This window comes from Trachypithecus francoisi, unplaced genomic scaffold, assembly GCF_009764315.1.
Source record: "Trachypithecus francoisi isolate TF-2019V2 unplaced genomic scaffold, Tfra_2.0 Lachesis_group16, whole genome shotgun sequence".
Taxonomy (NCBI): Eukaryota; Metazoa; Chordata; class Mammalia; order Primates; family Cercopithecidae; genus Trachypithecus; species Trachypithecus francoisi.
The window spans coordinates 71,144,768-71,157,927 of NW_022681461.1; positions in this window are offsets into that span (position 1 = coordinate 71,144,768).

Here is a 13,160-nt window from a genome sequence, read left to right on the forward strand (position 1 = left end):
ACACGGTGAAACCCCGTCTCTACTAAAAATACAAAAACTAGCCGGGCGAGATGGCGGGCGCCTGTAGTCCAGCTACTCGGGAGGCTGAGGCAGGAGAATGGCGTAACCCGGGAGGCGGAGCTTGCAGTGAGCTGAGATCCGGCCACTGCACTCCAGTCCGGGCGACAGAGCGAGACTCCGCCTCAAAAAAAAAAAATAAATAAATAAATGCTTCCTATTCTGGGAGACCTCACAGATGAGTCTGAGAGCAAATTTGGCACCAAAATCACTCTCACGCTGGTTTCCAGTAGACTGTAGAGGCAGAGATGCATTTGAGAGGCTCCTGAGCAGAGTGTCCAGTGTAGTAGGAGTACTTGATCAATATTTCTTGAGTTATAATTAAATAAAAATTAATTTCTGATTTCTCAGTTTGGAGGTTAAGGTTCTAAATATATTTTCTAACCTCTGCTAGGCTAACTTAAACCAGGCCTTTTTCTTGCCTTCAGTTTCTCAAAACAGTCAGCACAGACTCAGTGGGAGCACAGAGGAGTGTGGTCACCTCCACCTGGCTCACCAGAGTCTTCATAGAGGAAGTGAAGCCTGGAAGAAACTGGGGGGGCGCCCAGATGACCACAGGGAAAGGGCATCTCAGATGGAGGAATTACCCTTGACTTAAAGCAGAAAAGAAAGATTTCTCAGTAACTCCAAAACTTGTTTGATGAGAGAATATTCCCTCAACCAATTCCTAGGACAATATTTATTGGTAGATCAAGAATGTTTCCTCAATAACTCTAGTCTAGCTCCATGATCAGAACTAATACCCATTAAAAGCATAAAATGTTCTTTCTGAACCAGTCTTCATGGTGCATGAGAGCACCAAGCAGCTTGGGTATGCAGGAGGAGATTTGCACAGAAGAGTGGCCTGCTCAAACCTGCCCACTATTCTGTAGGTGATCTGGTGGATCTGGAAATTTATTCCAAGACAGGAATTTCCTAATATTCGAAGACAATTGAGGCTTTGGGAAATTTTCTACTGTGTATTTATTTGGCTCCTGTCGTAAGCTTGTTTTTTAAAGAATGTATCATAGCTCAAGTTTTTACTGCTGATTTTGTTAAATTCTGTACAGTACAGTATATTTTTTACAGAAAGGCACAGTCAGATGTTCCTAATATGGCTCATGTCAGAACTTCTGTTCCCAAGGCATTACCTCCATAGCAAAAATTAGTGCACTGTTTTCAAAAGTGAGGTGGAAAAATGCTTTTAAGATCATGTGATGTTCCCCTAAAAGGGGTTAATGGGGTGTATTCCGGGTTTGGGAGGGAGGAAGAAGCATGCTTTAGAAAATAGTAAATTTAGGGAGAAAATGCTTTGCTGGTTAAATGTCGCTCAAAAGGCAGAATTCAAATCAATTCCACAAACATTTGCTGAGTACCTACTGGCCCTGGGGACACAGAGATAAATTATTTAGTCTCAGACGCGCTCATTCTAACTTCCCAGCACTCTACTGTCTACAGATTCTTTAATTTACATTAGTTGTATCTGCTAATTAATTTGCTAACTTTAGGCACATGGATCTATTCTCATTATGAAAATGGATGCCATTTGATGAAGGCTGATGACTAACAAAATGATTTGTGTTTAAGTGGTTTTTAAAAAAATAGCTACTCAAGGATAGTTTTCCATAAATCAAGAAGGTAAAAAACAAAGTTACCCTTTTTTATTGTAGAACCCATTATTTAACTCACAGGTAGAGAGAGGTTATTATTTGCTATACTCAAGTTTGATCATCAACAACCTTAAAAATATTGGAACTTCATGGATGACCCAGAAATGCTTTGAAAATCTGTGTTCCTCAGCAAATACAGAGACCATGATCAAAATGCACAGAATCACTAACAGTTTGATGCTAGCATGGTTTCAGTCTATTCGGGAGAACAGAATTGCTTATGCTACTAAAATTTCTAATTTTATTTTTACTAAGGTACAGTAAGAAAAGGGAAAAGTGTACCTTTTCGCTTCCTGAAATATGTCAGGTTGAATCGATAACAGAGCACACCAGAACTCTTGGCTCCATTTCAGTCTAAACTATTCAGTTCTCATCACCCCAGAGGAAATTCTGCCTCTGTGCTAGTCAATAATCCCCCTGAATTACAAAAGTTTAACTAACTCACTGTGCACAAGGCATGGCCATTGCCAACATTCTCTTGCAATGTATTTTCCCCAGCCCTTACCCGATTCTGTTTCCATGATTGTGACACTGGGGATTAATTCTGCAGGACAGAACTGTTTATATTCTGTACCTTAAAAACACATGCAAAAGTCTCTTGCCTCAAGATTTCTGGCTTTCCTATGGCCCAGAGTCCTAGAAGTGTTTTAATATTTGTAGCAGAATTTTCAAGTGTACATCATTATCCTGCATATTAACATTTTTGCATCATATTGGCAGCTGGACCTACAGAGAATGTAGTAGACTGTTAACCTAGTAACCCTTGAATCCTTTTGCACCAGTAGTGAGAGAAGGTGGATCAGAGCCACCATATCCATGCCCTGTCACCCTCTAATAACCACATTTACAACTTCCCCAGCTCTGAAACACACTTGTCTCCACCCTTCCATCACCCCATTTTAAGATGAAAACACCATACCAGGCTGGATGAAGAAGTTACTCGCCCAGGACCACATGATGAATTAAGAGCTGATCTAGAACTAGGATGCTGTCTTCCTGAACCATAATCCTGGACTCTTCTAACCTCTCTACTCTTAGCAAATAGAGTTCATTTTAATGATCGGAAGGAAGACGGGAGAAGTATTTTCAAATACCTGTAGGACAACATGGAAGTGGGAGGAGACTTCTTCTGTATCTCCCCAGAGAAGAGAGCTGGGGCTACAGAGTTGCAGTGACAAGGTTGCCCTCTCTGGCTTGATCCCCAAAGGAACTTTCTACTCCAAAATAGAATTTTTCTAGGAAGCTATTTCCCAGTCACTGGAGATACTCAAACAAAGGGCTTGTCACAAGGATTTTTGTAGAAGCTATTCTTCACAGAGTTTAGGGGAGAGATTAAGCCAAAGGATCTCTGAGGTCTTTTTCAAATCTATGATTATGTGGCCTTTTTTTCATTGACTTCCATGTGTTCTAGTTGATCATTACAAACCTGGCAGGCCTTCTCAAGAGTTCAGTAATCCGCTATCATTTCCCACTTGTCAGAGAGTGTCCAACACAGAATACCCCTAAGATCTTGGCCAATAGAGAAATGTCATGGAATTTTAGAGATGACGGTATCTGCAGAGTTTATTCCAAGTTACATCATTTCAAGGATGAAGAAACCCAGGCTCAGAGGGAGCCATCACCTCCATGCCCTATCACCGTTGGTGGCCAGTGCCAGACAGTAGCTAGTTGGAGTGCTAAAAGTGGAATTTAGACCTCCTAACAATAAGCCCAGCAGTCTTTCAACTTCATTCATAAATCATTTTTATTTTGAGCATCTGTCACATGGCAGCACTTGCCCGAATACTGGAGAGCTGAGAGGGAACGTGACAGGCAAGTCCTACTCTCACAGTGTATACATTCAGGAGGAACAAGACACACAGTGTCAATAAATAAAGTAGCCGAACTTCATCAAATGATTTTATTCTTAAAGTCATTAAAGCACATAATGTTCCCCTTTTTTTGTTTCAGGGGTGTAAAGATTCAACAAGTGTAGGTGTTTATGTGGTTTTAGTGACAAACCCCATGTGCTTTCATTGATTTTATGTTTTATGTTAAAACATCAACCCCAAGGTAAAATGCATATTGTATGTTGTTGGATACATACTTAACTGGTATGCATCCCATGTCTTTGGGCACTAGTGTGTATGAATTCTAATCTCTGTAAATGAAATGTTGTATGTGTTAATATATTTAATAGATGTAACTTAATAAACTGGCATTGAAGACTGAAGAATTTTCACACTAATTGTCAATTCTTTTGTTAATGTGTTCCTTTGTTTTTCTTTCTAGATTAAGTCTAACAGTAACCTCTTGGGATTTAAAAAAATATATATGCATCTAATTCTCCATGTACTTGGCTGCAAAATGGCAACTGACTTTCATGGTTATAATAAACCTTAAAACAAACTTAATTTTAAGGTTATAATAAACCTTAAACTGAACACCACAGAGGGTGTCATTCTGGTCAGATGACGGAAAGGAAGGGAAGGAGAGAATCTACAGAGTTCCTTTTATGAATTATAAGACTTTGTAGTTAAGTAGCTTAAACTCACATTGAACAACCCTGTAAAAGAGAGACCAGAAAGACCCATGCCAGTATATGAAGGAGCTCGAATTTGGATCAAGGTCACTCCCTGACACTACACCTTCTGCCTCGCATCAAAACAGCAATCCACAGGAATCAAAAGGGTTCAACACATCCATCACTTTCTATTTTCCAGCACAGTAACTGGGGTTGCTGTTGGTGCTCAGTCAATGATACTAGATTGAACCATATTAAATTGCCATTTCTGAAGGTCAAAAGGGATCACATGCCAGAAATTTCATTTGTTTCCACCTGATAGTTGTATGTAGAATCAAACTTTAAGGGAGAGGGGGTAAGGCTTTCCTCTAAAACATCAGACTCAAAAATTTCCCTCCCGGTGGGGAACCAGAATGCATGTATTGATGGCCTTCTGAAATTCAGTTCTCACTCTACTCCTGAGGGTGATAAGAACAAAATATTTTTACACTTGGGGAGAGAAGTGAATTATTTTCCCTGAATTTATTAAAAACCAAGTATCTGCAAAAGTCATAGTACCAGTTCTCTAAAGGAAAAATATTGATAGTCATTTAATCTAGGTCACCAAAGGCAACCTTTTCAACTAATTCTCAAGTGGACCCTCTGTGCCTAAGAACTTTGGAGCAAAGAGACAAAACTACCCAATGGTTTCTCCTGATGTTTATCCAGTTGTCCACAGGGGATATCTAGTGTCCAACCAGACCCCAGTTAACATTCAGTCAGGACACACACGGGTGGCATCTGTTCCAATTTGCTAGATGTGATTCCGATTAATGGATGCTCATACCACACTGGTTGTTACTCTGACTACTATTCCTGTTTACATTGCTTCCACTCCCCCCTCCACAACATGCGCACATCATCATTATCTTCATCATAAGCCATAATAAAAACACCCAAGATGGGATTGAAAAAGATGCAATGGATCAGGAGTCCATTGTCCTGGGCTCCAGACCCGGGTCTGCCAAACTGGCAAATTCTAAGGCCTTGAACAACCATTTCAACAGGTTTCAGTATCCTTCTCTGAGAATCCAGAGGAGGGGTGGATGAAGTGAGCTAAACTCCCTTCCATTTGCAGGTCTCAATAATTCTGTGCTTGTATTGTTTGAGTTTCAAATAAGCTCCCTTTTTTCAGGTATGTGGTAGAAGACAAGAGGGTTTCAGCAAGAGAAAGCGAAATTCCCCCACGTACCTTAGACTGCAAAGCTCTCCAGTCAATATATGGGGACTTTTTACCTCTTCAGTGCAGGAAATAGAAAGGTAACTGGAACTGAGCTGTGAACTCCCAGGTCTGCCAATGTTGTCCCATTTTGACAGCACTTCATTCCTCCTCTCCCCACGTAGTCTCTCTGACCTTTGGTGGGGCTTGGTAGCCCACTTTCCATTCTGTATAGCCAAGGATGCCATCTCTCACAGGCTCATTTTGGACCTTATACCAGTCCTCAAACCAGCTAGTGTTTCCTGTGTTCTTAGGCCACGTCAGGCATTGAGCTCAACCCGTCACATAATTCATCTGATTTCACAATGCGATAAGATAAGCATGATCCTCTTGTTTTACAGATGAGGGAAATGAGGTCTGAGGGATTAAGTCCACTTTCCCAGGATGACTCAGTTAAACCAAGTTTCCAACTCAGTCAGGATAAAAGTGCCCTGCTTGCTGAATTCATTGCCAACAGAGAATAATAGCAGCAAACATTTGGGAGCATTTACAGTGCTGAACACTTCATATATATCATCTCATTTTATCCTCAATCAAGGGCAGAGTGTGGTGGCGCATGCCTATAATTCCAGCACTTTGGGAGGCCAAGGCGGGTGGATTACTTGAGGTCAGGTGCTCAAGACTTGCCTGGCCAACATGGCAAAACCCCATCTCTACTAAAAATACAAAAAGTAGCCGGGCATGGTAGCAGTGCCTGTAATCCCAGCTATTTGTGAAGCTGAGGCAAGAGAATTGCTTGAATCCAGAGGCAGAAGTTGTAGTGAGCCAAGATCGCACCACTGCACTGTAGCTGAGCTACAGAGTAACACTTTGTCCAAAAAAAAAAAAAGCAATCCTTAATCAAAGGTGGATTTCCTGGCTCCAAGTCAATAACCCACATCTACTACCAGAGGTGGCATTCCCAGGAATGAGCCATCAAATCTGCAAAGGATGACTGGGCCTTCTATTCAAAATAGTAACCATTGATTGGCTACTATTGATTGACCCCAAAGGGATCCAAGGATATCCTCTTTCTAGAACGCAGGTCCCGCTTGATCCCCCATCCCTAGTTCCTGTAATAGAAATATTGGTACCACCACGATCCTGTCAGCCTATCCTTGCCCAAGTGGGGGAGCCCCAGCTCTGGCCACAAGCAGACCAGCTCCAGCTACCAACCTCAGGATCCCGGGGTTCCCTTCTCCACTGGCCTCAGGATCCTCTGCAATGTTACCCTCCACAGAGTTTGGTCTCTGGTGCCCATTTTGCCTTTGTCTCTATTCTCCATTCTGCTTTTGTCAACCACAGAAAGATTTGAGCACCTACCCCAGGTCAAGCACTGTGCTAAGCACTTAGCAAATACAATTTCCTCTCCTCGTCACAGAACCCTGGAGAGCAGGTACTGTTATCATCATGGTGATTTTGCAGATGAGAAATCTGAGGCTCAGTGAAGCACAGTGACTTTCCCAAAGCCACACAGCCAGAATGATAAATGCGGATTTGAACCCATCGGTCAGTGTTACTCCCACCTCTCATCAACTGTCTTGGTCTGCTTCTCAGGTTTGCCCACATCTCTGCCTCTTAACCATTGTGTGGTCTTGAGTAAGTCATTTAACTTCTTTGGGCCTCAGCAAGGAATGCCACTTTTACTCTCAGCCCAAAATTTCTAGGATTCCAGCTAAACAGCGAACAGCTGAGCATTCCCAGGTAAGTCAGGTCTCAACTTTTAAGGGGCATCTTACCCAAAGCCTCTCCTCTTTAGTCTGTGCATCTACCCCAGGGAACCATGAAGCACCATCACCAAAGCTTTTCCCAGTAAGTTCTGCTGTGGCTGCTCCTGAGGAAAGATACTTAATGGGTTCCATGGTTATCTCATTACCTTTCAGCCCAACAGTCCGCAATTTTGACTGCACATTGATGGGAACAGTGATGAGGATAGAATAAAAAGCCCAGTATCTAGGTCATGCCCCAGGCTAATTAAAGCAGAATCCTTAATGATTGAAGACACACAATAGTTTTTTTAGAGATAGGGTCTCACTCCTCTCTCTGTTACCCAGGCTGGAGTACAGTGGTGCAGTCATTGCAACCTCCAACTATTAGGCTCAAGCAATCCTCCCTCCTCAGCCTCCTAAGTAGCTGGGACTACCCCGGGTGCACCACCATGCCTGGATAATTTTTGAATTCCTTGTAAAGACAGGGTCTCTCTATGTTGCTCATGCTGGTCTCAAACTCCTGGCCTCCAGCAATCCTCCCACCTCAGCCTCCCAAAGTGCTGAGATCACAAGCATGAGCCACCATGCATGGCAGACAATGATATATTTTCTTTAACCTCTCAGGTAATTCCAGTGTGCAGCCAGAATTGAGAATCACAGTTTTCAAAGCACTGGCACATGAGAGAAAGAGCAGGGCCCTGAAGCTAGATAGATGTCCATTATGTTTTCAGTTCTGCCACTTTTTAGCTATGAGATTTCAGAGAGCTGAGTTAATCTACCTGAGACTCAATTTCCTCATCTGCAAAATGGGAATGAAAGTAGTACATGTTGTGAGTCACATACCTGGCCAGTGACCATGTCAAGATGAGAACTCTAGTACCAATACAATATCAATATTTTTTGATATCTCATAAAAGTTCTCAGTGGACTTGATTCCTTTGTTGTTGATTTTTCCCCAATACACAGTTATGCCCGTTGAGTTTGACACTCTAGTTATGTTAATTACATAAACCACAATTCATCCATTGAATGAGAGCAGAATAAAGCTATTCCTACATGCCAAGGTTTAAGAATGCTTTAGACAATGCAATGTATTGTGTTTTGTAAATAAAGACATTAAAACGTTTATATACTGTGAACTGAAAGCTCATGGGTACCTGTCAATACTAGAAGGAAAGCTTCTCAAAAAATATGAAATGCTTTAAAAAAAAGAAAGTAGTACATGCCTCACCACACCCTTGTGAGGATAAAATGAAATGAAATCCGCAAAAGTACCTGGCCCCTCATCAGTGCTCAATATAGAGCAGTTGTTCTATTAGAAAATTACCTGAAAATGCTGCTGTCTCTATTTCTTCTCTTCTACATTTGAAGAAGCAACACCAAATTATAGAAATTATAAGATCATAATAAAAAGGCACATGAAGGGCTGGAGACTTGGTTATTCATTCATGCAACTGATACCAAACGAGTACCCTCAATGCCAGGTGCTGCACATGAAATAAACATAGCTACTAAACTCATAAAGTTTCCACGCTATTGAGTTGAAGTTGGAGGGGTATGGGAAGGTTTACAATAAAGGAATTACTGTGCAATAATATATTGTGATGAGTTATCTAAAGGGGAAAAAACAGGCTGTAAAGACAGAGAACAAAAACAGACCCAATTTCCAAGTCAGTGATTCAGTGAAGGCCTCTCCAAGGCCACTCTGCACAATGTGTTTGATTTAGTTAACATTTAGACTCATGACTCCATAGCACAATTACTGGCTGATAGCAATTGTGATTCATTCAGTGAATATTGCTAATTACTAGAGCCTTCATGGGCAAAGTACAAAGTGGCTGGGCACTGGCCAACTGCCAGCTGTTTCTGGGCCAAAGCAAACAAGTTGTGCCTTAGAATCCACTGGCACGGTTGATGACAATCCCACCAATCCCTAGAGCTCCACTCCAGACTCTCAGTGGAAAACTTTCCTCCTGCAGCCACTACAGGAAGATCCAACGTTGCCCTTGGCACTCCTTACTGTTTTTCAAGAATGACGCCCAACTAGACTTTGCTTTCGTGTGTGCCAGGAAGTTTTCCTGGGTTTTGCCGTGCACTAACAAACATAATCTGACATCATAAGGATAAGGAAAATTATCAGCACGTGTCCCTTCTTTCAAGAGCTCCCTGGGGAGGAAAGTACAGTCTGGATGCAAATACCCATTTTACAAAAAGATAAATCAAGGCTCAGAAAGGAAGCCGTCATAGTCATAGGAATAAAGGGACTGAGCCAGATCTGACCAAATCCAGTATCATGCTTCTAGTCCCATGATGCTGTCTTAGGGGTTCAGTCCATGGGCAAAAGGGTCAGAGAGACCCCACTCTGCGAGTCTAACAAAAATAAATCCCTGTGTTTACGGGCTTGATAAAGGCCGGAATTGAGGAGTGAGGTCTGAATGCTTTGGGATCTGCCCTGCCCTTCTCTCCAGGACACTGTCACACTCTGTCCATCTGCCCATGGGCACTTGTACTTCTGAGGCATCACCATCTCTCACCAAGTGTCCCAAGACAGAACCCTGGGTCATCTTAGGCTGGCCACTTTCCCCATCCCTCACATTTAATCACTCACTAAGGCCAACTCCTGAGTCTCAAATTAGACCCCTTCTTTCCTTCTTTATGTCAATGGCCTCCCCACTGGTCTCCCTGCACCAAGTGAAGCCCACTGTAGTCCATATGCTCTACAGTAACTAGAGTGGTCTTGCTATTACAAAAACAGGTCATAGAATTCTCCTTCTTTAAAGGCCAGGGTAGCTTCCTATCACCTTTAGAGGGAAATCCAAGTTCCCAGATTTGGCATTCAAAGCCCTTCCTGATCCAGTCCCTACCAACCTCTCTGCTTCATTTGGTTTCCCATGTCCCATCTGCCTGTGTTATAGATGCAGTGATGTGCTAATAAGTGGTGAACATCCAGCTCTCCAACGTAAAGCCCTGATTTGCACCATTTGTTTCTATCTGTATTGTAAATATGTCCACCATGACCAATTACAAGCAACCAATGTGTTGCCAGTGAGTTCAGAGGGGATGTATTTCAGCCATATGGATACAATAGACATTTACAACCGCAAGAGGATAAATAATCGTATAATGTAGTGATAATTAAGAAGTGATAAGTTAGGAGTATTCATTACCTTCATTGTAATATAATTTATATAAATGTAGGTTTATGTAATTTAATTGTATTATGGCTGTGTTTAATGACCAGCTCACAAAACTCCTGGTAATTTAATATTCCCTTCTTGTAAATTGGCACACATTGGCCCTAGCACCCCTGATTAAAGCACTCTGGGTAGAATGCCTGCCCTCCCCTACCCCGTGGTGAACTGCTAGTCATTTGTCAAGACTCTGCTCAGCTGTCCCTTCATCTGCGGAGCCGACCCTGAATGCCTCATGCAGGATCTCTCGCAGGCACCCTCCCCATCCCTTGTCTCAGGCTTGTTGTCTGATCGTCTGTCTTTCCCCCCATTTGATGGTGTCTTACTCACTTTTAGGAATTGGCATCAGCTGAACCCTACTAAATGTTTGTGGGACAAACTATTCAACATAGCTTCATATCTGGATTCCTTCCCTATATACATTTCTCTTCCAATTTCCAGTTTTCATTCAGTCCTACCTATTCGCAATGATGTCACCCAGACCAAAAACAGGCTCTATATGGGAAGTAGAAGCAGGTTGGGGAAAATGGAGGGGGAGGTTCCAACCCAAATCTGCAAAACGCATTTTAATCATTTATAGTTTTGAATAAATATAAATCCATATTCCACTCATATCTTCACCCCAGACCAACTTTCCCTAGTGAGGTAAAAGGAGAGGGACTCAGAACGGAAGGACCTAGACTTATCAAGTAGCTGCTTGTAGGGTGACAACTGGGACTGACCCACAGCTAAACTGGAAGAGAGAACCCTGGGCACCTTCCATGGAACAGGTTTAGGTGGCCACTTCTCATTTACTCAGTTTTTATTCAAGTCTCCCAATAATTTTATCAATCAGAAATAATTACCTCTGTTTTACAGCTAAATAGACTGAGGGTTGAAGATATGCTGTGACTCTTCCAAAGTCCCAAAGGTAATGAGCTGTGGAGCCAAGATTTAAACGAAGGTCTGGCTGACTGCAAAAACCACGTTGTTACCCACTATAATAAAACATACTATTCCTCTCTTCCCTGTCCTCTTTAAGAGAACGAAGAAAAAAAGAGAGAGAGAGAGAGAGAGGGAAGGAAAGGAAAGACAGAAAGAAAGAGAGAGAGGGAGACAGAAAGAAAAAAGAAAGAGAAAAAGAGAGAGAGAAAGAGAAGAGGAGGAGGAAAAAAGAAGGGAAGGAAAATTAAAAAAAAGGAATATTCATACCATTATTGAGAACCTCCCTTGAGGCAAGTACAACACTAGGTCCTTTACCCTTGTTAACTCATTTAGCTATTACTATGGTTTGGGTCTGTGTCCCCACCCAAATCTCATGTCTAATTGTAATTTCCAATATTGAGGGAGGGACCTAGTGGGAAGTGATTGGATCATGGGAGTGAATTTCTCTCTTGCGGTTCTCATGACGGTGAGTGAGATCTCACGAGATCTGGTTGTTTGAAAGTGTGTAGCACCTCCCCCTTTGCTCTCTGTCTCTCTCCTGCTCCACCATATGAAGATGTGTCAGCTTCCCCTTTGCCTTCCACCATGATTGTAAGTTTCCTGAGGCCTCCGTAGCCATGCTCCCTGTACAGCTTGTGGAACCATGAGCCAATTAAACCTCTTTTCTTTATAAATTACACAGTCTCTGATAGTTCTTTATAGCAGTGTGAGAAGAGACTAATACAACTATGTATAGAAGATAAGGATTATTATTCCCATTTTACACATAAAGAAACTGAGGTTCAGAGAGCTTGAGAAAATTGGCCAATGTTGTATATCTCATACACAATAGAACTTAGCTTTCAAAAGCCTTCTTCCTTCCAGGGTCCACATTTCTGACCTTGAGACAAGCTTCTAACCCCACTTCCCTCTGCAGCCACTTAAACTGTACACCACTTCCCCCTGCAGCCACTTAATTTATATTTAAGCCACTTAGGAAAGTAAGTTAAATAAAAATCAATATTTCAGCATCAACTTGAAAAAATGTAGACCAATAAATAGTTGCCCCAAGAGGACCTGGCTAATGAATAGAATGATTCAAGAAACCAGGGAAGTAGCTCAGCATTTTATCAGACAAATGATCTAAGCCATGTTCTGTGGCTTTGTTAAATGAAGAAGGAAGTTAAGAAGATAGTACTGAAAAATTCCAGACATTTCCGTGTGCTTCCCCCACAGTCCCCCAAAGTGAATCCCAAAAGGTTAAATGTGGTTTCATCACAAGCGTGGGTATCAATTTTATAAAGGAGGGAAAAAAAGTCATTTATGAGGAACTTAAGCCTTTTATCCATGAAGGTATATGTTGAGTGAACTGTGAGCCCCAATTCAGAACCACAGGGAAGAAAATGATGCCCTGTGTGATACAGCATAGAATAGCCCACACCAAGAGACCAGAGACCTGGGGGTCTACAACATTTTGTCTTGCCATGTGCCCTTATCCAGGTCAGTATAACAAAATTTTTGTGCATTCATTCAACTAACCCCAAGCACTTAGTTCTAGGAACTACTCTAAGTTCTGAGAAAAGCAAAGATGAAGAAAACATTGGAACTCCCAGTTCTAGCCAAGACAGAGCAATGGCTACAGGACTTGCCTGCTTATTATAACAACTATAAAACTGGACATTAGACAACAGATAACAGGTCTACAGTCTTTGAGAGAAGGAAAATATGTGAGATGTACTGCATGTTTACCTCAGTTTTCTGCCTGTAAAATTGCCAGTGACCCAGGAAAGTGAACCCAAAGAGACAGCATCGATCTTACAAGGTTGGGGAAATATGTAACAGGTTTTTGGGCTGTAGTAATTGCTAGAATTTATAGCAAAGAATAAAGGAAAGAAAGATGCTATGCAGAGA